Here is a 25700-nt window from a genome sequence, read left to right as displayed (position 1 = left end):
TTATACGAAAATTGCTCGTTGTTAAAACCGGAATATGTCTGTTAAATTCAAATTAATACGAATGGCGATAAAATGAATTGTCTGGATTGGTATATGTTCATTAAACTAAGGAATTAAAAAAATTAGTTTTACATTTTACAGATTGAAAATAGAAATTGCGGTTAAAATTATTTTTCCTTATTTTCTTTGATGATGAATTTTGTTTTAACTTCATGAATGTAGACGAAAAATAAATATGAAATTTTTCGATATCTGCCTTGGTTTTCGAAATATCGAAAGCTCAATATTGAAACAAAATTTTTAATTTTCGATATTTTGAAAATTACTCCAATTACATTCTTACTTTTCGTCTTATATTGTCAAGTTATAACATAATTCACCATCAAAATTGAAAAGATATATTTGTTTGTATTTGTGTCCCCACTACAGTGTTCATACATCCTTAATTAGTCGGACACAACTGGCTTTTTTGTTTTCAATAATTTATTAAGGTTTTAACTACAGAAAAGATCCCTAACGCAAAGGACTAAAGAATCCACTAACTAGTCATTTTAAATATTTCTATAGCCGTTTCATATTTTGAAACTAAACTTAAAATACCTTTATGGAATTTACATTTACGTACTACAGCTGAATATAAAAAGACTGAATTGTGAAAGCTTTGCAATTTGTATAAACATTTGATTGCTACTACACTATTATAACATTTCAAATGTTATTGATCAAAGCTCTAATTGTCAAATAATAGCTTTGATCATTATTTAAAATAAATATTTGAAAAAAAAAAATGCACACATTTGAATAACGTTGATACATATAGAGCTTTGGCTATCAATAGTGGAGTATTTCATTGTATGTAATTTGTGAATATAAATCAAACACTCAGAACGTGATTAATTGTTTATTGAAATAGTGAGCATTGTTCGAAAATTATCTCTTATCTGCTTCGAATGTTGGTGTTGAAACTTTATTAATTTAAAACTTTATTTAAAAAAATTTAACTAAATAATACTTTTTTTAGGCACAAGCTTTGATTATACTAAAAAGTAGAAAATAATTTTTCAACAGTATAATAGGGTATTATCGTTAGTCAAAAATAAATCATGAAATTTGAAAAAAGTTAAAATTTATGTAAAAATATACTTAAATATTCTGATTTCGAGTCATAAAAGCACATTTTTCTTTTAATTAAAATATAAAAATTAAAAATCGTAATTTTTAAACTGTATATCACGTGACTTAAAACGCGGGTTAAGCCCTGCTGTGATGTCATAGCGGTATGAGTCATAGACCATCAGTTAGTTCAGTGTAGACAGCTGGGTATAATATATACATAGATAATAAGTATTTATATTTATTATAATCAAATGTCTTTGAATATATCTGTCAAACTTATTTGTGTTATTTCGTATAATGATACCCATATTACGTCATCAAATTGGATGCCCGCGTTTTTGACAGTTTAAAAAAGGTTTAAAATTTAATTTAAGTTTCTGGCAAGAAAACGTGTGCAAGAATACCCTATTGCAATGTACCTACGATAGATAATGCTTCACTTTCCTTTTATTTAAGCGCATAAATCGCAGTAGCGGACGAATTTTCATTTTAATAGCAACAACTACAATAATTAAATTTAAAAAGTCGCAAATTTATTTATCTTAATACTTTTTATGGTACTCATAGATATTTCATGAAGCATTTACGGGTTAAAATCTATGATATTCGAAAAAATTTAACCATTTGTAAAACATTCACATTAGCGATCTTCTTGTGTATCGAGCATTTTATATCGATGTATAAAAATTTGTTTTTCTTGTTTTCGTATGATTTGATTAATTATGGTGGAAACATATGTTATAAATGTGTCTGTGTGTCATTCTGTGATAAATCATTCAAATAAAAAAAAAAAAAGAAATTAATACCAAATGAAGTAATTAAGTCTCATTGATATGAAAAAAATATTTCCCATATCTCGTTTTTCTATACTTCATCTTTTTAATTGGGGTTTAAATTCCGTGAGCCAATTTTTATTTATATTTATTAAATGAATTATCCGTCTTTTCGTTGATAATTGAAGTTTCAAAACGATTTTTAGCGTATGGCTACGTATTTTTCCTCAAGGTTTCAGTTTAAAATACAATTAGATAACATTTTTAAATAATCAGGAATAGCGTTTTCCCTAATGCCAATTGAACCAATACAGTGGCAGCGGAAAGATAGAAAAAACTTCGAAAGATAACTAGATTTTAACAGTTAACTCAATCAATTGTTTGTTTTCACTTGTTACTCTTCAATATATTTCTTTTACACCCTGTATAAGTTATCGAATATGAAAAGCAATATTCGAACAATTTAAGGATAATTTTATTATAGAATTTTATCCTACATCTTCTTATATTTATTAATTTATTGATCATAATAATATTAATAATAATAATTTTGATATGATGTAAAACATTAAACACGCACACATTAAAACACCGAACACACACAACATGTTACTAGAAACTACATGCTTGCTATTATTATAGTAATTAATTAATAGTAAATACAGCTATCAAATCTAACCACAATATATAATATAGTAATACTATCAAACATAGAAAATGGCCAATTGTGGAAATAAAATGATATTTTTAGAACTCATATATTTATTATAATGATGACCATTATAATACAGAATAAAACAATTGAATTATTATAAGATCGAGGGAATCAGTAACGGGAAATATAGAATAGTCTTCCTGGAAGATTGGGCTACCTAATCGAATTTTCGGATTATATTGAGACATATTTTGTTTTTCAGAAAACAAGAACACTTTTATAATTCCTTAGACAAAATGAGGGTCCTATTTTTCCTTTCTTGAAGATTTCTTGTCAAGTTTAGACGGGAATGTTTGCTCAAGACAGATTCTGCTATAGCCATATACGCATAAGAAACTGTTTCTTCGGAGTCAGAGTTCAAAGTTCGGTTATGTATATGTATGACAAGTGTATAACACATGAGGTCTACTTCAATCTCTAACATGTGAACGCAAAGGTTCGTCAAGGGAGCTCAAGCTTTCCTGAGTCTTGTCGGTGAAGTCCTCCCATATGAAAGACTTGTAGCTCGATGAATGGCAAGTCTCAGCAACCCTCAAGCATCCATTAGATAAGCCAGGACAGACACCAACGGGCCACAATTTTGTTGTATTTACAAAAATTCACTTGTTATACAATGAGTGTTATAACTATAACATTATATGTAAATCACATGCAATGTTATAGTAATAACACTTAGAATGGTTTAAGTTTTGCATTTTTTTGATTTAGAGATATATCTAACTTTGGAAAAAATAAACCTTCTCCGACAAAATCCTGTAACCGCCACTGCAGAAGACATAGAAGAAAAAAAATTACGGTAAAATAATATGATATAGGCAACAAAACAACAATTCAGTTCCCAATATCCCTGAACTAATAATAACAAAACTAACCATTTTCGTTTCTTTTATAACAATCATCATCATCTCTCGTCTCTTGAACCGTTAGAAATGTTAGGTTATGTATCCACAATCGTACAATGGACTTACAAATGGCATTGTAGGAAGTATTGTTATTAATATTTTATTTGTATTATGATTAAGTAATAAAAATTGTTCGTTATATATATGATGTTTTGGGTGGAAAACTTTGTTTTCAAATGAAATAGGAAATATTTATTACATGGTTAGAAATAATTTCATTTCCAAAGAAATTACATTTTGAAAACATGTTTTATATTCATTTTAGGAAATTTTGTTCCCCCCCAAAACGCAATATTTACTATAATATCGAAATGTGAATATCGAAAATTCCCGTGGTTTTTATATATTTAGAAGGGGGTGCGGAAAAAGAAATCTATTTCACTCGAAATGATGCCGCTAAGACATGTTGCCGAAAAAAGTAGTTCGAATATGCACATATATGATTTATCAAAATCAAAGCAATGGTAATCTGAGATCGAAGACCCTTTTGAGATTTAAAAGCGGTGGGAGTTACTCAGAGGGCAATGTTTTTTGTACGTATTTCTAGATATATATTTAACTTCATTTTTTACATTTTATCCTGAAAAATAAATGGCTATTATCAAACTAAGTGGGTGGACTAAAACACTCTCTTGGAGTGAAAAAAATATACTGTTAGCCATCTTCCCTCTTTAGGGCAAGATTCATTATTTTTTCGAAATCCAATTTCTCAGTCTCACCCAAGCTCATTTAGAAAACATTGTTCCAATATTTTAGAACCCCAGTTTACCAGTGCCGAAGCTACATTTTCTTCTGATTCAGTAATCTATCCTTCTACCGTGTATCTTCGCCCACAAGCTTCAAGCAATGACAAAATCATCTCGATTCTGTTAAACCTTCCCTTGATGGTTTTCGTTTCTTTCTTCATGAATATTATTCCATAAAAATCACATTTTGGCGCAACTCTAAAAAGCAATCTTTAAAACATTTCATCTGTTATCATCTCAAGTAAAGAATACATATTACCTTGATTGCAAATATTTTAACACAGAGTTCAAGATATCTTAAGTAAATATTTGTAGTTTCAAATCCATATCGTAAAAATATTTTGTAATATGTTCCAAAAAAAAAATTGATATCAATATTTCACAATAAAACATTATCAATAAAAAATTATATGACTTCAACTTTGAAATTTAAGATAACATTCAAGCACAAGATTCAATGAATGTATGTATTATTATGAGTCAAGATTATCTATCAAATTCAATAATTTTTTTTTTAAAAAGATAAATTTATCATATTTTATTTAAAATAAACATGATATTACAAAAAAAAAAAATAGTCAAATGGGAGTCGGGCTCACACAAGAAGGGTCCCGTATCATCGTACAACATATAATAATTATAATACCATGAATATTAAATATATACTAGGTATATTAAGTTTAGTTCCAAGTTTGTAAGGCTTGAAAGTATTAATGCTACCAACAAAATTTTGGTACTGGTGTTTATAAAGTCATCTGATTAGTCCGTTTTCGGTTGTTTGTCCGTCTGTCTGTCAACATGGTACCTCAAAAACGAAAAGAGATATCAAGTTTAAATTTTTATAACGTGTTCTTGACATTAAAAGTGAGGTCGAGTTCGTAAATGAGCACCATAGGTCAATTTGGTCCATCTTGTAAACCGTTAGAGATAGAACAAAAGTTTAAGTGTAAAAATTGTTCCTTATAAAAAAATAAACAACTTTTGTATGAAACATTTTTTCGTAAACATCACCTAAGGTGTGCCTACCTAAGAGTAGATGATATCTTTCTCTAATGACGTAAAAAAACAAACGATTTTGTCATCAACACTGTCCATACATGGTATTTCAACAATTATCTCAGTCAATTGTTCGTTTTCACTTGTTTTTAAATATTTTTGTAAAAGAAATAAGAGGACACAAAAAAATTTATTATTTAAGTACTTGAAAGATATTGAAAGCTAAAAGTACCACAGTGTTGGCACCATACTAAAATATTTTTACCATCAATAACAATAAAACAAATTTTCCATTCAGGGTATAACTTTTCATGGAATCATTCAGCGGTTTATGACATACAGACACCTGACAGACAGGCGGGCAGACAACAGAGTTTTACTAATAAAGTTTCGGTGGTAACCCTTTCGGATACGGAATCCTAAAATGGTCTTCTTCCTTCAAACAAAACTATATGTATTATTATTCAATTATGTTAATTTATATTTTTTAAATGACTCATAATATTGTAGAAACCTCCATTTAACTAACATCCCCATATGGACACGATGAAATGTTAAAAGTTATCAAGTTATTGATTTTAAGAAGACGATCCCTAAATTTTTTATTTTTAATACAATTTCCCCTAGTTTTTATATTTTTTTAAAATAAACCAATTTTTAATATTATGTACATTAAAATTATTTGAACTTATTATAATTGAATTCGGAAAAAATTTATTTTCATACAGGATTTCGATATCATTTAAGGTTTATTCGAATTTTTTCGATTTTCTTCAAAGGGTCCTTTATGAAAATGGTGAAAAGTTTAGAAAAGTTTTTGTTTACGATTTCAATAAAACACAAAAAAAAGAAAGTAAAATTCGAGTTCATTTAAGAACGTTCCCAAATGCACTTTATTAGTTGGTTAATTTTTAATACCTCTCACAGTGTTAAATTAATAGATTTCTGACCAAATAAAGCGTTTTTAACATATAAATCCTATATTAAAGTGTTTTTAAAGGTATACTTTATTATGTAACAAGGCCAATTTTCTTAAGATTAATTTGGAAAACTAATATTCGTTAGTTAAAAGCCAGACAAATGTTTTCCTGTACAGAAAATTATAGCAAGCGCCACTCATTTGTGTTAATTTCTTCTATAAGTGATTTTCTCTAAATCTTTAGCCATCAATATTTCAAGAAGTATGGTATATAACGTAAAATTTTACTCTTAATTTTCGTCTAATTTTCCTAAGTTCTAAAAGAATCCACGCACAAAATTTAAATCGTAAGTCTCAAATATTTTCATACACTCAATTTTTTGGGAACGTTCTTAATGATTCAATAAAGTTTTGACTAATCAATTAAAATACGAAAAGTGAAAGTATCTCGGATCGATATCAGACAATTTATTAAAAAATGGTTTTTTAATAGTCAAATTAACTTGATTTTCGTCACTTTTGGGGTCTATTTGCCATAGAAAATCCAAAATCCGAAACAATTTTTTTTAAATTTATAATTATTGAATCATTTTAGATCCCATTGCTGAGTAAAATGAGTTTTTGATCAATAAGATAATTGTTTCTCTAATTAACGCATATTTATATAATATGCGTACAAAGTATTTAATAGTGCTTCAGGTCCCGTTTCACTACCGTTAATCATAGTTTATAATTAGCATTTCGACCAATTAAGTGGTATTTTAATTATTATTAGATAATTATTGAGGTTAAACAGGCGTAATTGAATTTAATTGCAATCGTTATTCCTTGATAATCTCATCATTTATTCTATTGACCCAAATGTCTTCTCCAAACAAATAAACTACGCGTCTCGAATACTATTTTTTTTCAAATCATAGAATTTTAATTATACAATATCCGCCCTCAGACATTATACACACATTATCATACACGTATTAACCAGGAGAGTAGCCAACGGAGGTATGGGACGGGGGGGGGGAGGTTAGGCAGCAAGCACATGAGGTCATAGTACCATATACACATAAATACTCTAAAAACATGAATTTCACATACTAATTAAAGTGTTTGTGTTGTTACAGAGAATGGAAACATTTCGATTATAATCAACATTTTTTTACCCCGTTTTCCACACACACACATCTATCTTGTTCGTTGCAACCAGCCAGCCATACATCCATCCATCCATCCATCTATCGCAACGAGAGTTACAGCAAGAGCACTAGCAGTAAAACAGTGGCAACTCTCACTCCGTTCCTGTTATTCGCATTGAATAACGTGAGTGAATATGTTTGTATGTTTAATTAAAATGAACATCGCCATCATCAAAACATCATCATGATAGGATGTGAACGATGGGTACCTTCTCCATGTAGCTACTCAACTCCACCACGTACAATTTCGTCATCATCAACCCATGTACAATGAATAATTCGCCGTAACAGAGCAGAATATATACAGTATGTATTAAATTTTAGTTTCGCAGACATTATTTCCTTAAGGTAGTTCCAGTATGAATGCACAAGTGTCGACCGATTTGTGCTATTTTCACAGACTCAAAATAATGAGTTCCAGTGTGAATGTACAATTGTCAACAGATTTGTCTTATTTTCACAGACTCAGAATAGTGTCAGCTGTGAGATCTTGAACTTGCAGAATTTTCGATCGTTTTGATCACGAGATAATCAGCTGCAAAGTTCTCGATTTCCCCATTCAAAGCCTGTAAATAGGTCAACAGTAACGTAGGCATAATTATCTTGTGTTTTAAGCGGTCAAAGTTTCTGAAACTTTGGGGCTTAATAGTCCTATTTAGTTTTTTAATTTAATTACTCGTTAACTTCTGTGGAAAGAAAATTTTAGCATAGCTTAAGCATAGGAACTGCAAATATTAAAACATCATTCTGGGAATACCTTAAGGTTGTACAAATACCATCTTATTTATATTAATAAAAATCTGATGTAAATGCTTAATAATTCAACTAGGGGAGAGTTGCTACAATGTTCCACTCAACTTGGGTCCCGCGTCTGTAATGGATGGGGCACCTTGAAAATCACAAACGAGTATTTAGTCATTGAGAAAATTTTTATACGAAAGACGTTTTTAATATATATCAAATAATCAGTTTTCAATTTTTTTAAGTGTAAGAAGTATGTCTGATAACCTTGGTTAAACAGATGTCCATAAATTACATCTTCACCCTGTTTTTTGAAATGTCAAAACAATAAATATAAGTTTTTTATTTATTTTAATATACCATCGTAAATTATAGCTCATGTGCTATTCTGATGTACGAGATATATTATTGTCAAGTTTCATTGAGTAGTTTTTGCGCGAAAGCGTAACGCTAGCTATAGACTGCTTTCTTCGAGTGGTTTTCTAAAATGTGCTAAAATTTTTTCACAAATTATTAATTTTCAATTAATGCGTGATGCTTATCTATAGGCCTTATTTTGGGTCACCCTGTAGACTAATGGATAATGCTCATATGTGTTGGACGAACAATAATATATCCATATACCATCTCATGGTAGTATGGTCCTCGTTGCACGATGTATGATGCATCATCGATTTATATATGAGCGACCATATGTTTTACATTAGTCATGAAAAACAGAGCGAGACAGGAAATTATCTAAAACCACACGACTACAATTGGAATATTTAAGTGTTCATGTGTGTACATAGGGGTGAGTGAAATAGCGATATAGAATTTTTTTTTGTTTTTTAATTAATTAGAAAAACATATAACAGATGAGTGAATTATTTTTTATTTATTTTGTGTAATGTTTGGAAGTGATATTATTGTTACTTAAATTATTAATTTTTGGGAGAAAGGGAAGGGGAGCATGGAGATAGAATTCTGTGTTAGATTAAAAATCAATAATATTTTTAAAATTTAATTATTTTATACGTGACGTCAGTGGTCTGTAATGTTATTGAATGTCTTTTTGGAAGAATTTAAAAGTTTAAATTCAAAAAAATCCGGAAAAATCATAAATTATCGGGGTTCACAGATCTTTCGAGAATTTATATCAGGGAAATCTAAGAAGTATTAAAATTAGTCGGCTATTCAGCAATAAGTAGAAGTTTTAATTACTTAAGATAATAATTGTTATATAAAAAATATTATTTTTTCGACTTTATCGATATCAGATTTTTGGACACTGAGTAAAATATATCAAGAAATTCTAAATAATTATGATCTAGTCTCTTTGTTTTGGAATATATGGGGTAAAGAACATCCAAAAAATAACTTTATTTGTGGAATAAATAGGGTAGTCCTTGAGATACTGTCAAAAACTCGCCTTAAATATCGAGTTTTGGGCGATACCGTAAAAATATTCGACCAATCGCCAAATGAATTTGATTTTTGTATTTTTTGGGCCAAAATTAATAAATATACCGAGTTTAATCAAATTCCAACACAAAAAATTGTCTATGATTTTTTCGTTTTATTTCAAAGGAAAGTCCCTTAAGAAAACTACAAAAAATCGAGATAATTTTTATTGTTCCCAATTTGGATAAAACTGATTACGTAAGAATTGAAATTCCTTACGAATTGGGATTTCTCAGATTGATTTCAGAAAATTTTTGACATATTATTTTCCAAATAATTAATTGAACTAGATTTTCGTGACTTTTGAGTTTGTATTGCTCCAAAATCGAATTTTTAATTTGATTAAATCACAAAAAATTGGGTTCAATAGAGAATAATCCTGATGTCGAATTGGTCATATTACTCATAAAAATGTAAAACTAGACTACTGATGACAAAATTTGAAAGTGAAATTATAATTGATTTAAAAACAAAGAAGTTATAACCAATCAAATGTTGCCCATCTCGTTTTAGCAAAACAAAGTTTTATATGTAATCTCTATAGCGATACTGATGTATGGCGTCACTAGTGGATATCTTCCTATTTGTTTATTAGTAAAAAAAATACTACTAAAAATTTTTAAAAAGAAAGTTCCCTTTTCTTTTCATGAAGTGAGAATTCTTTATCTGAAGTGATAAAAAAAGTTTAGTCTAATCCCCCAAAAGTTAAAAATCCAAAAATAGCAAACAATTATAAAAATGAACATTAAGCGTAATGCATCCAAAAAACCATTTAATGTACAGTTTTCGAAATTCTGTCTGAAATTGTAAAAATCAAGTTCATTTGATGAAAATATTTTTGAAGGATTCTAACAGTTGATGCGAGCGGCATCCAGATCGCAGGTCCGATTCATTTTTCAGTCAGGTCTACCAACATTTTTACCCGAATTTGATATTTCCACATTTTTTCTTCACGCATTAAAATAGAATAGATTATAAATAATATTATAATGAGCTCAATTTTATTTAAATTAAATAACATCAACCTATAAAATGCCCCTAATGAATAAAATACAATACGGTATAATAATATTTTATAGCTATCATAATCATATTTAGTTTTAAAAAAACAATTAATATCCATTAAAATTTAAAATACAACACGGGTAAAGCACTAGACAACAATATATATATTCATACAAAACACAGTTTTAGGCAAACAGCATAGCATAGGCAATCTGCATAGCAGCAAAGGAAGGACAATTTAACACACATCATCCAAAGTATGCTTCGCTTTATTTTTTTTTTTTTTGTTTAAATAATAATTTTTGGGTAGTAAAATTTCTTTTGTGTTAGTTTTATGGGTAGATAGTAGGAAAGTTGATGAAAATATTTCCTTACAACACACACTCACTCATACACACACATAAACAAACATTCTATTTGTGGTTGAAAGGTTATGTTTAAAATATTTTGTGAGGCCCATTTAATTTAAACATAAACACATAAGTATGGGATGTGCCAGGAGAATTGGACACATGAGTTTAAAACAAAGATCACCCACATAATTATTTTTAACTTTTATAATCTTAACTCAAAATAAACGCAAAATTTAAACCTTTCTAAGTGTTATTACTATAATATTACATGTGTACATCCAATTACAGTATTTTCATGATATGAGTGGTAACATCCCTGTTTTCAACAATATTTGCGGCTTAGCACTCTTTCTCTGTCCGCTGGCTAATCTCAACGGGGAAGTAGTGGTTGTGTATAAACTCCGTAATTGTGAATAACAGAAGTGTTTGCATAGAATGGAAAAGGGTGCTTTGATTTTTCAGTTTATTTTCACAAAAATTTCAGTAGTTTCGAATATATGAATCGTGGAGCAATTTTTATTTACTTTCTCACCAAATTTTTGCATATTTATATCCTTCAAAACTCTTTCATTTGTCACGTTACACTTGACAAAAGTTTCTTTTAATTTACCTTTCAAAATCAGAAATAGATTAATTTCGTTATACCTTAATCATGATTGGATTATCCAAATCTATAAAGCAAATTTAAACTTTTTTTCAAGTAGGTCGGAGATAATACACTGTGACTCGAACCCCATAAAGATTTAGAAATGATTTTTCGCTCAGAACCATCTTGAACCTTTCAAACAAAGCATGGACCTTTCCTTTCGAAGTTAATTTTTCTATCTCTTCTTTATTTATTAAGCTTTAAGTCTTTTTCAAAGTGATAAGCGGACCAAGAACAAGACCATAGTTATCTTGGCTTTGGCCTTCATCTTGACCATTGTATCTTGGTATTGGTCATGCTTTATTAGTTTTAATCTTGGTCTTGCAGAATCGGGTCTAGATCTTACAGTAATGAATCTTGGTCTTGCAAAAATAATCTCAGTCTTGGTCCTTCGAATCTTGTTTTTGATCTTACATCAGCCAAGTTTTTTAGGAAAATATACCAGTATTCATCGTCCTTTGCGATTTTCTATTTTTTAGTCCTCTGCGTTATCCTTGACTGTTCTTTTCGGCCTCATTTGTTTTAACCTCCCTCATTAAGAGAGATGAAAAAACCGATTTCCTTCGCTAAGATCCTTGAAACTCATTAACCTCAAATATATAAAATTCCTCCTGAAGCATTCTGTATCATTAGTTTTTAAAATATGTGCATATGTACGCATAAGTTTTGACCCTAGAAACGAATATGTTAACCCCACTTTTAGTAGTCAATTTCAAACACATATATAATATAAAACTATGATATATGTTTGTTTAACGAACAGACGACCTACACATACAACAGACAGACTGATGGACTCTGACATTGACTAACTGTTTTTTGGTGAGAATAGGATTCATCATTCCCTATCTTTGTTTTTGTTTTTTGGGTTGGTATTTGACGTTTTAACTACTACATACATTCTATATACTACCAACTTTGTGAAATTGATGATTATATTTTCTTTTTAGAGGTTGGTAACTTTGTTTTGTTGTGTGTATGATAAATACTAACTGTTTTAAGGTTATGTTAGATGAATGTTTACATTTTACGGTTAGGTGCTGTTTAAGAAATGTTTAAAGCATTTTTTAAATGTTTTTGACTATTAAGGTAGCTCTCGCATGAGAGATATATTTGAGAATAGAATTAAATTTTGATAAAACTCAGTAATAAGTTGATTGGAAAGGCAGTTTCTGAGATATCGTCCAAAATCCCACATACAGAACGATTTCTCGGATCGAATATATCGAATATAGGCAATTTCATATAAAATATTTCTTTAATAATTAAATGCACTAAGGACTTCAGAAAATGGAAAAACCGAAGCCAGTTTGGATGGTAAGAATTCGTAGATAGCTTGTGGGGTTTTTGCCTTAATGATTTCAATCCAATAACACAGTTAGATATTTTGTGGATATCACTATGGCAGTATCAGTGTGAACGCCATACTGACTTCACAATTGAGGTAATAATAACATTAGCAATAATTATGGCAGACGGATCACTGCAATATGAGTGTCCAGTCCATACTAGTTGGCGATATCACAATACTTCTAGTGGATAGCAGCTCTATTCAATAATAGACAGATACTACTATAATATCTGCCTCTATACCATACCAGCATTGTAGTAAATGCCATACATTTCTTTTCGTAAAGCTAAGTTTCCTAAAGCTAATTTCCCGAAACTAATATGTTATATTTGGAAGTAGATAAAGCACCCCTAAAAGTAAGCTTACATCTAAACTAACCTTTAGAATATGTTAACAAAATATGATTACATTAGGTGGAAATTATTCATCTATTTCACTGACTGAATAAACTGTACATGAAAGTGTTAACCTTTTGTTTCAATGATCCAAAACCATCACACAATAAAACATACCCAAAATTATGCCCAAGAAAATGTATATTTTACACTTTATAAATCTATTATTGTTATACACATATAATTGTTTATGATAATATGGAAAACTTTTCCATTAATATTTTGTTTCAAAGGAAAATTGAAGTGAAGGTACAACACTCTAAATGTAGGTAAGGTAACCCAACCTTAATTGTTACAGTTGAGTAAACAATCAAAAGTTTGTTGGTACACAATATTATGTCAGTTATTAATTACATAATTTTCTAAGAATTATATAATCTGATTTACGTGAATAAATAAATATTAAGGTACTACATTCATCTAAGTATGAATTATATAATTAAAGGAATCACTTTTAATATTGTGTGTGGTGTTTTAAACAATATCCTTGTTTGGTTCGCACATAATTCTTAAGGGAGATTTGAATGTTCATTTTCTGGAAAAAGTTACTTGTAAAATATATCTCTCTATCCATTAGTTCATTCTTGAAATGGTCCTTAAAACTAAGGGTTTTGTGAAGCTATGATTCCCGGGATTAATAAACATTAATCCAGAAGATTTTTGTATTATCACAAACAAGTTGTTTTGTTTTATTCGGACGTTACATGACTTTTATTTTAGGTGTTTCCACGGTAATGACACACTACTTTATTAATTTAATTTTATGGATGGTCATATTTGTATATATATGGTATACATTGAAATTTTAATACTATTTTCTTACAAATTTAAATAAGTTATGCTTAACATTTAAAAGATATTTATGCAATTTTGTCTTTTATTTTCACAACTTCTAACGCAACAAGTTTAATTGTTTTTATTCAATAATTTTTCTTTGACATTTACTATTCCAATTAAATGTAAACAATTGAAAAACAGTCATGTTTTAAATAAAGTGTGGATATGTCACAGAACAGCGCTGCGATCGATTCAGTTGTCCTTTTCACTTTCTTTGAAGGCGAATAGTGTAGATATTGGAGAGAATACCAATAATTTCACGTAAAATTCTTTTTGAGGGTATGGGATATTCTAAAAAATACACGTTTAGTGTTGGAGACTTTCTAATAAACATTGGCTTGTATGAAAACAAATATCCGTCGGAAAAGTATTGATTTTCGGATTTCCGAGTTTTTTTTAAATTAAAGAACTATGCCTATTTTGTTGCTAGGTTTACCTTTGTAATTATTTTTTTAAGGATACTCAACTAGTGTTATAATTGACCTATGTTGCTCATTTAAACTGGGCGAACTGGACCTCACTTTTTACGTCATGAGTACGCTATAAAAATTTCATCTTGATATCTCTTTTTGTTTTTGAGTTATCGTGTTGACAGACAGACGGACAGACAACCGGAAATGGACTAATTAGATAATTCTATAAGCACCTATACCAAAATTTTTTTCGTAGCATCAATAGTTTTAGGCGTTACAAACTTGGGACTAAACTTAATATACTATTTATATTTTATATACATGGTATAAAAATCAAGTCTTTTATCCAAAATTTCCTTGGTAATCGTATATCGTTAAATCTTTTAATGTGAGTCGATTTTTATAATGACCAGTGTATTTACATTTACAATGATGGTATTTTTGATGATAAATAAATGAATCTGTATAAAATAAATGTTTTATTTAAATTCATATATTGATATATTATGAATACAATATACATATATGACACAAAAGGTCATGACAGAGTTCACCACACTGTATGGATATGTTTTAAAATATTGTCCTCTAGTGTGGACGTAATCAAACTTTATATATAAATATGTACATACATATTATTCAGTAAATAAAATAATAGTTTATAAAACTAACCGACTAAACTACAAAACGTTCAATACACGATGCAAAAACATTTATTGTCTATTTAGATGAAGGACGCCAGACTGACTGCTTATATGATCATAATTGATTTAGGAACCATTTGATTGTCCCATTTTTGAACGCAAGGGCTAAAAACTTCAGAACCCAACCAATTCCTCTATAGCATGATTTCAAGTAACCATATGCTCGGAAAAAATGATGAGATAGGCATCAACATAAAAAGAACAGCTCAATTAAAAAGATATCAATTTTATGGTTATCGAATTCAAAATTTCTGTAATATTTATCTTTGTTCAGAGGCTTGAAAGGATTGGAAAATGTACACACGAAAGCTAAGAAAAGCATTCGTAGGGTTGTTTATTTCTTTCAAAGTGTGCTTCGATGCATTCCCATACGAACTTAATAAATATTAAACATAGAGTAAAGTATTGTACCTTGATGACAATGTACCTTGGAATCATGTTTCAGTTTCTTGAAAGATACATGAAAGCAATATTCTAGAAAAGAAATTGTCCTGTTCAGATATAGAAAGAGATGGATTTTAATATTATATAATTTCCCCCCACTTTATTAGACCCCGTTTATCACTCAAAAAGCATCAACGAGCAAGTTTTTGGTTTTTTTTTTCATTTTACTGAGAAATAGCGCTGAAATTGCAAGGATGATGAAAGGCTCGAGGTTGGGTCAGCACTAGTTTGTCTGGCGTATTAAATCAAAGCTTGTTGTTAGACGATACATTAGATATATTTGAATCTAGGCTTAGGTGAAAACGTAAAACTTGGGCCTAGCACCCAAGTTTGAAACGATGTTATAATTTCTAAGCTGATTTCAATGCTGAATAGTTTCCACCTAAGCTTAAAGTGATATAGATCTGGTTCTTATTTCTTCTATGGGGTTGTTTCGCTGTGAAATGTGAAAAAACAGCAAAATTTTACGTCGTATGTGAAGGAGTGGAAGAAGCTTCCAAATTTATTTTCTGCAACTTTTCTTACATTCATAATTTCCATTTTACCAATATTAACTTACAAAGTAATATTCTTTGGTTTTTTCTTCAATGACTTACTTAATTCCTTGACCAGTCTTTTGATATTTGCTGGAGCAAATTCCTTTTTTAGTTTGATCCAATAAAAAGAGATGTAAAATATTAATTTTTATACTGATACGTAAATGTAGCATGTTGAAGCTTATTTTAAAAAGCTTTTTTTCTAGGATAAAAAGAATAAACAGAGCATAGAGAATATAAAAGTACTATAAAAGCTTTATGTGCTTAGAAACAAGAACTATATTGCAATGTAGTAAATAATATAAACACAATAACTAATAAATATCTAATTATTGGAATAGTTTTACAAACAAACTCAATATATTTTCAATTATAAACGAGTCGTGTCTAGAGATACGATCCGAGGCGAACGATATTAAAATTTATGTTTTAATATAATCACACAAAACCTATTTATTGTCCTTGTTACATATTATAGTCCAGTCGCTTAGTTCATTTTGTAGAATATAATTCGCGATTGCTATAAAACTTACAACTGAATTTAAATGATCAAGTTATTTGAATTGTTTTAACAAACTTTACTGAAAGAATTTGGAATTATGGTTCAAATTACCATAGATTTTACACAAAATAAACGGGCCACAATTTTAATTTAGAATTATCCATGAAAGTCGTATTAAAAACATGATTTTATAAAAAATGCTACAACTTTATAGAAAGCTGGGGCTAATTCGTACCCCTCTTCTTAAAGCAAGTATAAAGAAGCGACCCTATTTAGTTTAAATGAGCTGAAAGCTATAAAAGGTGCAGTTGATTTCAGCCATTTGGAGAAGATTTTCAGGGCTAAAGTAGCTTTTTTCGGTTTTTAAAGTGTTACTCTTCTTTACAGCTCCTTTTAAATGAGCTAGCAGGTGGGAAATCGATACGTAAGCTGGAAAAATTTCAAAGAAGTGCCTTTTAAAGATGTCTACTTTTCAGCCTCGTTTTCCCTCAAGGTTGAAAATTTATCTGAAAATTGAGTTAATGTTAAGGGTGTGCAGTGTGAGTTAATGAAAACACAAAAGCCACTTCATAGACACAGAATCAGGTCTGTTCAATTCGGTTTGTTTCATCGTAACTCTAGACGAATTTGAATGGAGATATTTTAATCGAGAGTGTTCTTTGCTATGTTTCAAGAAAGTTTGAAGATCCTCACCTCTTTTCTAATTGTTATCTGGTACGGAATACTAAACTCGAATTTAAAACTTAAGTAAGAACACTCTGGATTAAATTACTTTTCAAGCAAAAACACACAAACAAAATCGGATTCATCCGTTTAAGAGCTACGATACCACAGACAGACACACAGATACCTCAAGGTAATACGAGCGCCAAGACAATTTTGGACTAAGGGTTGAAATTATTTGTACCTTATTTTCAACTTTGATGATGAATTTTGTTTTAACTTCATGAATATAGGCAGCGGCAATCTGATCAATTATAATTAATGGGGCGGTTAATTTTAATCACAGTGTCATCGCTTACGAACGAAGTAACCACCCACATCATAAATTTAACTCCACCCACATCACAAATTTAATTACCTATATAATCGGGTGTAGTTTAAAATAAATATAGATTAAAAATAATGTTATGGGTGGCTTCTGTTATAGATGTATGACTAAAAACGGAGGTAAAACCCATTAAATAAATAATTTTAATGACATGTTTCGATCTGTTCGACCATTTTTAAACTGTAAAACTTTTTACAGGGGAAGATTTTCTCGAGTTTGATTTGAATTTTCCATAAATCGAATTAATTGATTTTAGAAGGATTTTTTGTAGATTCTATGATCTTGATACGGTCTTAGCGCTTACACTATACTCAGACAAATTATATATTATATGCTCGTTCTCTAGCATAAAGTGAGTACAAGTACATAAGTCTCTCAAACAATAACAAGATAATATTATATTCTCGTTCGCTAACCTATAATATAGTTATAGTTAGAAGTGAAGTAGTAAGTCATTTGGTATTGGTAACCAACATACCATAACAACACAACAAAACAAAATTGTTATAAACAAGTTTTAAACATGGTAACTATTTTACTATTCGTTGTCTTTATGTTGACCACCTACTTATTATAAATACACCACGGGTACAGGTGTACAGGTATTGGTTGATACAGGTGTATTTAGTTACATTTACCTACTACAATGGTGTGTGTGTGTGTGTGGAAGCCATTTTGAAATTGATATATTCATCGTTTTATTTTATGTATATTATGTACCATGGTTGGTGGAATTATGGTGGCTTTTCAAATAGTTGGTTTTTTGTTTTTGTACTGTTTTCTAGAGAATAAGAAAGTAAATTTAAGTCATTGGCCAAACCAAAAAAAACACATGTACCAGATGACAAAAAGTTAAAAATTGCTTAGGAATATTAATTGTTCGACTATCATGTCAAATTAGTAGCCTTCTATCAAGATATTTTTTGACAGTTACTCCCATTGGATCATTGGTGACTGAAATTGTTCCGGGAAATCATTCTTCAAATTTAGAAGAAAACTGAAAAGCTACAAATTTGTTCGTAAAACTCGATTTTTATATTTTCAGTTTCAAAACTACTCTTGAAAATGATTTTTAATAAATTTCTTGATTTTTTGCAATTTTTAAGGGAAAATGAAAAAAAAATCTCTTGTTTCGGTATTTGATTAAACTTATTATAAAGGCTAATTTTAATTCAAAAAATACAAAAATCCGGTTCTTTCAGCGATTGTTCGTTATTTTTTAAAATTCCATACAAAATGCTATTAATTCAAATCGATTCTAGAAATATCTGGAAAATTACTTATTTAAGCGTCAAAATGAGCTGAATTTGTATGCTATTGGGTTTTACTACTTACCTTGAATAATTTATAGGCGATTGAACACCAAGCTTCTGAGGACTGAGGATATCATTTATTCGTTTACGATGTTAGTCGATATGTTAGAAACTCCAATCTTTATAGGAATCCAATTTTTTTATTTTTATTGTCAAAACTACTCAAGCAAATGATTTTTATCCAAATACAACAGTATTTTAATAGAGGCCCATGATTAACTAGCTATATGTATAAACAATCCTGGCTCGAGAGCCTTGAATTTGCTTGAACCCTTTTCTGTTGCTTTATTTTTAACATAAAAACAGGATACAAAATCGTAAAATCCCCTACAATATTACTAAGTTCATCAATGATTCACAAGCGTAACTGCCGATTTAGATGTTTTACACCGAGGAAAACAAGCCTCTATCCTATATTGAAATCCTCCCCTCTTTCAATTTTACGACAAAGAACAAAACGAATCATGCATCTATATTTATGCTCTTGAACGAGCCCCTTTAAGCCGTGTTCCATGGAATAAAGTGACCTCCGGTAGATACGCCACTGAAATTCATATATGATTTACGAAACATATACACAACTCGATAACTATGTTTTCTATACGATAAAAACTCGAACAACAAGAATTGATAATAAAAACAAACTTTTGAATTCAAGAAATTATCTGTCACACCAAATATGAAAAACTTAAAAATCCATCCATCTTTCCACAAAACATTTTCTACTTACTATATTTATGGAATTCAATGTGGGGATAAGGTGGCAAGGTAAGCAGGTGTGGTTGTAACATTATCACTATCCAAACAAAAACATGATATCAGAATAAAAAAGAAAAACATTGTTATATAAAAATGTATATAGAATGAATCTATTTTCGAATTTTCCATTCATACTGAAGATTCAAGACAGACATACACATCTTGACTGACTTTACTATTTTCAATATTCTACATTACGTGCTACGGCCTCGTCCGTAGAAATATCGTTATTCGTTCACACATAGACAGCATAAATATAAATAAAGTATATACCTTTGTGTCCATTCACATGCTAGCTTAACAAAACGTTGATAGTGGTAGCTCTAAATTGAGGTGAGAATCGGTTCCCAGTATAGCGTCGGTTTCTGTGATCAGAAACAAAAAACCCATAGTATGTTGTAATATAATGTAATATATGATTTATATGCGCTTCCACCATTTAATGAAATTTGATTTTTTTGTTGCGGAACTCTCAAAAACGGATGTAGTGGACCGAATGGTAAATCTAAACCATCATCGGATCCAAGTAGTTAAATCAAAATCGATCCGTCCGTTTAGGAGGCGTACAGCCACTAACATCTACACATTCGAAATATATGTAATAGACATAGACCATAGACCATATTCTTAGACCATATTATGAGCCAAATAATTCCTCATAAGCTTCTTCCTGTTCCGCAAGTTGCTGTTTTGTAGGTTTAGCTGAGCTTTTAGTTAAATAACTCGGTAAAAGTTATATATAACTTCAAAAATAATACGAATTTTTCTATAATTTTTGGAGTACTAAAATGCAAAAAATTCGTTCAGATCATCAGTACCTTACCCATTGATTATATTCCCGTGAAAACCAAAAAAATATAATGACAGCGTGTGATTAGTCACGATGAAAAAGTATATCACGAAAATAATGTCGTTATGTTTTGCTATAAGTGTGTACATCAAGTTACACTGTGATAGCTCTCTGGCGTCACCCACACTGACACCGTTCTCACTTCTAAGAACCGATCATCTTGTCACAAAAGATGACTCAAGCACCCAGGTAAATTGAGAGAGTATCATATTTATTTGAATATATAGAAATATACTTATACGCTATATCGATAAGAATATAAATAAATATAATAACACAAGCAGCTCTTCAAAATTTAAAAAAGAATAAAAAAGAAGGAATGAATTCACGAGCCAATCATATCAATTATTTGTTTTCTTTTTATAGAAATATTTTGAAATTTCAAAATTAAAATGTTGATGTTTTATTTACAGATAATGAATTGGTGGATCAAGGAAAAGGAAAAACCAAGGACATTTAGTCGAAAAAAAATGGTGTATTTTTAGCATTTTGCAGGTTAGTTGTTTTATACTCATTTTTTACAAAATATAAGGAAATTTTTGTTGCCTGTATATTTGGAAGGATAAAGAAAACATGCGAAACACAAAAATTCAGAAAATTTGACGACTATTTGAGTCATTATCAAAGTACCTCCCAATATATAGATTCATATACCACTTAGGACGATAACTTGAAAACTAGTCCACCAATTTCCAAAGGAACACAATTTTTGAGTTTTTTGGGTGAAAACTACCCTATATACTGAATTTTATCAAGTTTTGGAACAAAAAATTGTTTCTGATTTTTGCGATTTTCTCTAAGGGATACTTCTTAAGAAAATTAAGAAAATGCAAAAAATCGAGAAAATTTTATCGTTCTCAATTCGAACAAAACTTGTACATAATGTAATTTTGACCCAAAAAGTTCAAAAATCTGATTCATTTAAAGATTTGGTGCTTAATTTCACCCAGAAATTTCGCCCAAAACTCGATACGAACTATTCTCGAACAACAACACTTTATTTTGACTTTTCCAAATCGCCGCCTTGATCGATTTGATTCAAGAAATTACCTCAGATGTTGGCACACTTTAAATTTTTTGACGCTCAGTCCATGTACTTAATGGTCTAAGTTTGCAATTGTACAGAAACAAAAATTCATATGATATTGAATTTTTATAATTTCGTTTTCGAAGAACAGGATCCAAAAATAATACAAAATCGTTCCAACTAAAGCAACATTTTAGCATATCCCTGTTTTTTATCGATCCTAGCTATCAAAAATAATGAATTTGGTACCCTGATTCTCAAAATTTGTTGCATATGCAATAAAACTGCAACAAGTGATATTAAATTCTTCTGAAAACGCACACACTCTTATGAAATGTTTAAGTATCACTTAAATAAATTATATTAAAAATTCTTCTTACTTCAGAGTGTAAATAATAAAAATAGTGCCATTACAGTTTAATAAAACACCCCTTTTCTATTTACACTCAGTGTAAATAGTAAATACACTATCGTACAAAAAAACATACTTTATGTGATATAAAAATTTCTTATTGTTATTATTACTTTTTTTTTACATTTAGAGTATTGTAGTGCTTTGCTAGCTTCTTCTCGCTTTATTTTTTGTATGTATGGATAGAAATACAATAATAACATAGAGCAGCATCAACTCAGCTTAGCTCAGCTCTTCATCTTACGTCATCAAATATCCTTATGAATGATGATATAACAAACACTCTAGATTTAGAGTTATAAGTGATGATATGTGATTTGAAGTTGAATACTTTTGCTTAGATAGACATATTACAATATAAATCTGTTACATTCACTTCAATACCTTATTATTTATAAGCAATGATAAGTGTTTTTACACATTTAAAGATATAAAAAAAACCTGTTGAAAAGTCTACAAGGTACCCTTTCTAATACTGCGATATTAGGAATCGATTCACAAACTTTGACTACCGTATATTAGTAGCATCCACTAAAACTTGCATCCCCTATTTCAACCCCTTACAGCCTCGCATTAAAAGGTAATCTATGTCCTTCCTTAGACTTTATAATATCTCTGTACCAAATGGAAATTGGTTCAGTAGTTCAGGCGTGATTGCGTTGCATACAGACATACAGAGTTATTTTCACATTCAGGGGTTAGTTTCAAAACCCTTTTTTGTGAGTGTTAAAGGGAGATATAACACCAATGAACTTAGATCCAGAGTTAGTGAAACAATTTTGATATCGAGTGGGGAAATGGCTGAAACTGGTCAGGGTATTTCTGAATGTTTTCTATTTTCTCCAACTTTCACAATGATCCAGGAAAAATGGATTTTTCTACTTACATTGAGGCTCGCTTCGTGCCCATCAAAATGCGCCTTACTTATTTTTTGTAATAACACAAAAAATTAAATAATGAGCATGAATCCAATCATTCGAAACTCATGAGAAGACCATGCTTCTTACAGCTTGGCAAAAACCAATTTGAACATTTCTTTGGATGTATCGTTTTAAAAAATATTTAGATATTGGGTATCGCAAATCGAACATTCAAGGTAATTTTGTCGAACCCCACCAACGCAGATTTTACTATAGAAGTGACTGTCTCAATATTATTGCTTAATATGTGTTATTTATCTTAAACTTATTCCAGGTCTTAAAAATATTTGAATTTTGGCTAAGATAAAATTTGTCACCTATGATACAAAAGTCACAAATTCCAGGAATTGAAATTATTTAATTAAGGCGCATTTTGATGGACACGAAGCGAATATTAATGCAAGAAAAATTTTACAAATTACGTGAGAGTTGCGTTAGAAAGTTGAAACCCAGAGTAATGAAACAGTTACATTTTCCTCAGAGCCTACAATTTTCTCATTGATTGAATATTTCTATTGATTATATAACATATTTGCTGGGCAAACAAAGACCCAATAATAACCAGTAATCTGTTTTTGTACCATTTGTTTTTTGTTTATAAATAATACAACTATTATAGATCGTTTCAATAAATGAGATAACATACATTCGAAATTCCTAATTATAAACCACTAGACCTGGAATGTTGTTGAATTTTGGTATGCAAACATATTATTTAGTAGTGGGAGGTTGGGAGGGGGTAAAATACATTGTATATATATATATTTAACTCATACCAGCTGTGTCTATGATGCTAATATTAACCATATCCGTAGCTCCAAACACCGACGTAACTAAAACAATTATTATATTATGTTGGTAGCAGTGTAGGATTAGTTATATAAGATAAAATATGTTGGGAACAATGGATTATCACAGCTAACAACAATAGGATGATCCATTATTCTCGTATTATTACTCATTCTTCTATTTTAAACAATTTTAATGTATTATTTTTATTTTTAGGAAAAACGTGGAGGAAGATAATCAAATATAAAAGGAAAATACCGAGAAATGATTTTTGCCATGCCCTTGTCATTCTCTTGCCCGGTGTATTTTTGTTTTGAACAACTGGACGGAGAACTGATAAGGGCTTGTCGGAACATCAATCTTCATCAAAAACTAAGAAGCGATTTGGATGTCTGAACGTGATATATTTTTATAAATTAGTGTCTGCTGAGTACAAATTATAATAATTTTTAATTTAATTTTTTATTAATTATTATATTGTATTCAGTAGAACGTATTCATCGAAAAATATAAAAGTGTTTCGATTATATACTTGTGTCAAAAATATACTTATAAATAAAATCTAAATATCTCCGCGGTTGCTAATGACCTAGACGTTAAAAGCGACCATAAAATTAAAAAAAAAAATCCAAATAAAAATAAATACATTCACAATACTTCCCAAGATGATTCCTTACAATAAAATCAACTATCCTATGTATTATCCTATCATATTGACAAAAACTTTTCTTTCAGAGTTAATAATATAATCTTTACAGAAAATTACATAAATTTTCAAAATAAGTTTTTTTTACGATCGTGTGAAAATAAGCGCTGTGGAAATTCGGAAATATAACTACGTTATTTACAGTGGTAGCAAGTGGAAAGTCTCATTGATCATCGAATTTGTTTTGTGGATCGAATTTTATTTCGTATTTTTCTCAAATTATTTTTTTTAATTTCACTTCGAAGGATATATGTGATTATTATCACTTCAATTTTCGAAAAGGACAGACACATGGAATTTTAGACTCATCAAAACGTTTCGAATAGGTAGTAACCAAAGACAATTGTCACTAATGTGTACAGTGAACTAAAAATCTTTAAAATGGTGTTCAATCTATATTCAAAAATTTTCTCCCCGAAAACTATAAAGAGCTCAGGCGTTAAAAATAGAAAACAAGAGGTGTTTCAACCATATTGACGGATCATATCTTAAGAATAGCTTTTTGATGGCGAATAAAACTCCCACTTGCCTAAGAATTTTTCATTTTAAATGCTTTCCCAAATCTGCTTTTTGAGATATTTAATAGAAAAACCAAATTAAATATCCCAGTCCAAATGAGAGTTCTCTTTACTTTGAAATACTGATTGCCTGAATTGAAGGAAGGCTGGTCCAAAGTTTGGAACGATATCAGAATAAATGATGGGAATCATCTGTTTTTGTTGGACAAGACAAAGAACAATTAGACCGAAAGCAGATATTTTAATATTTTTAGAAATGTTGTTAGAAAAATGAAGTAATGGTTTCAATATATATATTTTTAAACAAATATAAAATGAAATATTAAATTGTAAATAATGCAATGCCATCTATGTGAGTTTACAAGTTACTATAAACAATTATTTATGTTATTTAGTCAATAACACTAAATATAGGTGACCTTTTTTTTTTGCTTCATTCTACTGCGCCTGCTTTATAATTTTACATCATACCATGGACGTTTGTAGATGGATTGTTTGTAGATACAGTCAGGGTTGCCCGATTGTTTTACTCATCGCAAATTAGGCTACTTTCTACATGCAAGTGTTATCACAAAATAATCATTTATTTTTAAATAAATACTTACGCGCAGCATTAATTTAGTTC

The 25700-nt window shown here is 29.7% G+C and overlaps 1 long non-coding RNA gene across 1 annotated transcript in view; it reads left to right on the top strand.

Annotated features, from left to right (window-relative positions):
• The window catches only part of LOC123300014, a 70556-nt gene extending 49364 nt beyond the window's left edge, over positions 1-21192 (top strand). Inside the window, exons 2-3 of the long non-coding RNA XR_006535364.1 lie at positions 7289-7666; positions 21117-21192. This is a non-coding gene — a long non-coding RNA (uncharacterized LOC123300014). The remainder of the gene's footprint in view (positions 1-7288; positions 7667-21116) is intronic.
• Positions 21193-25700: the final 4508 nt, after the last annotated feature.

Source organism: Chrysoperla carnea, chromosome 5 (genome assembly GCF_905475395.1).
Source record: "Chrysoperla carnea chromosome 5, inChrCarn1.1, whole genome shotgun sequence".
Classification (NCBI taxonomy): Eukaryota; Metazoa; Arthropoda; class Insecta; order Neuroptera; family Chrysopidae; genus Chrysoperla; species Chrysoperla carnea.
This window is presented reverse-complemented; position numbering and strand designations above follow the sequence as displayed.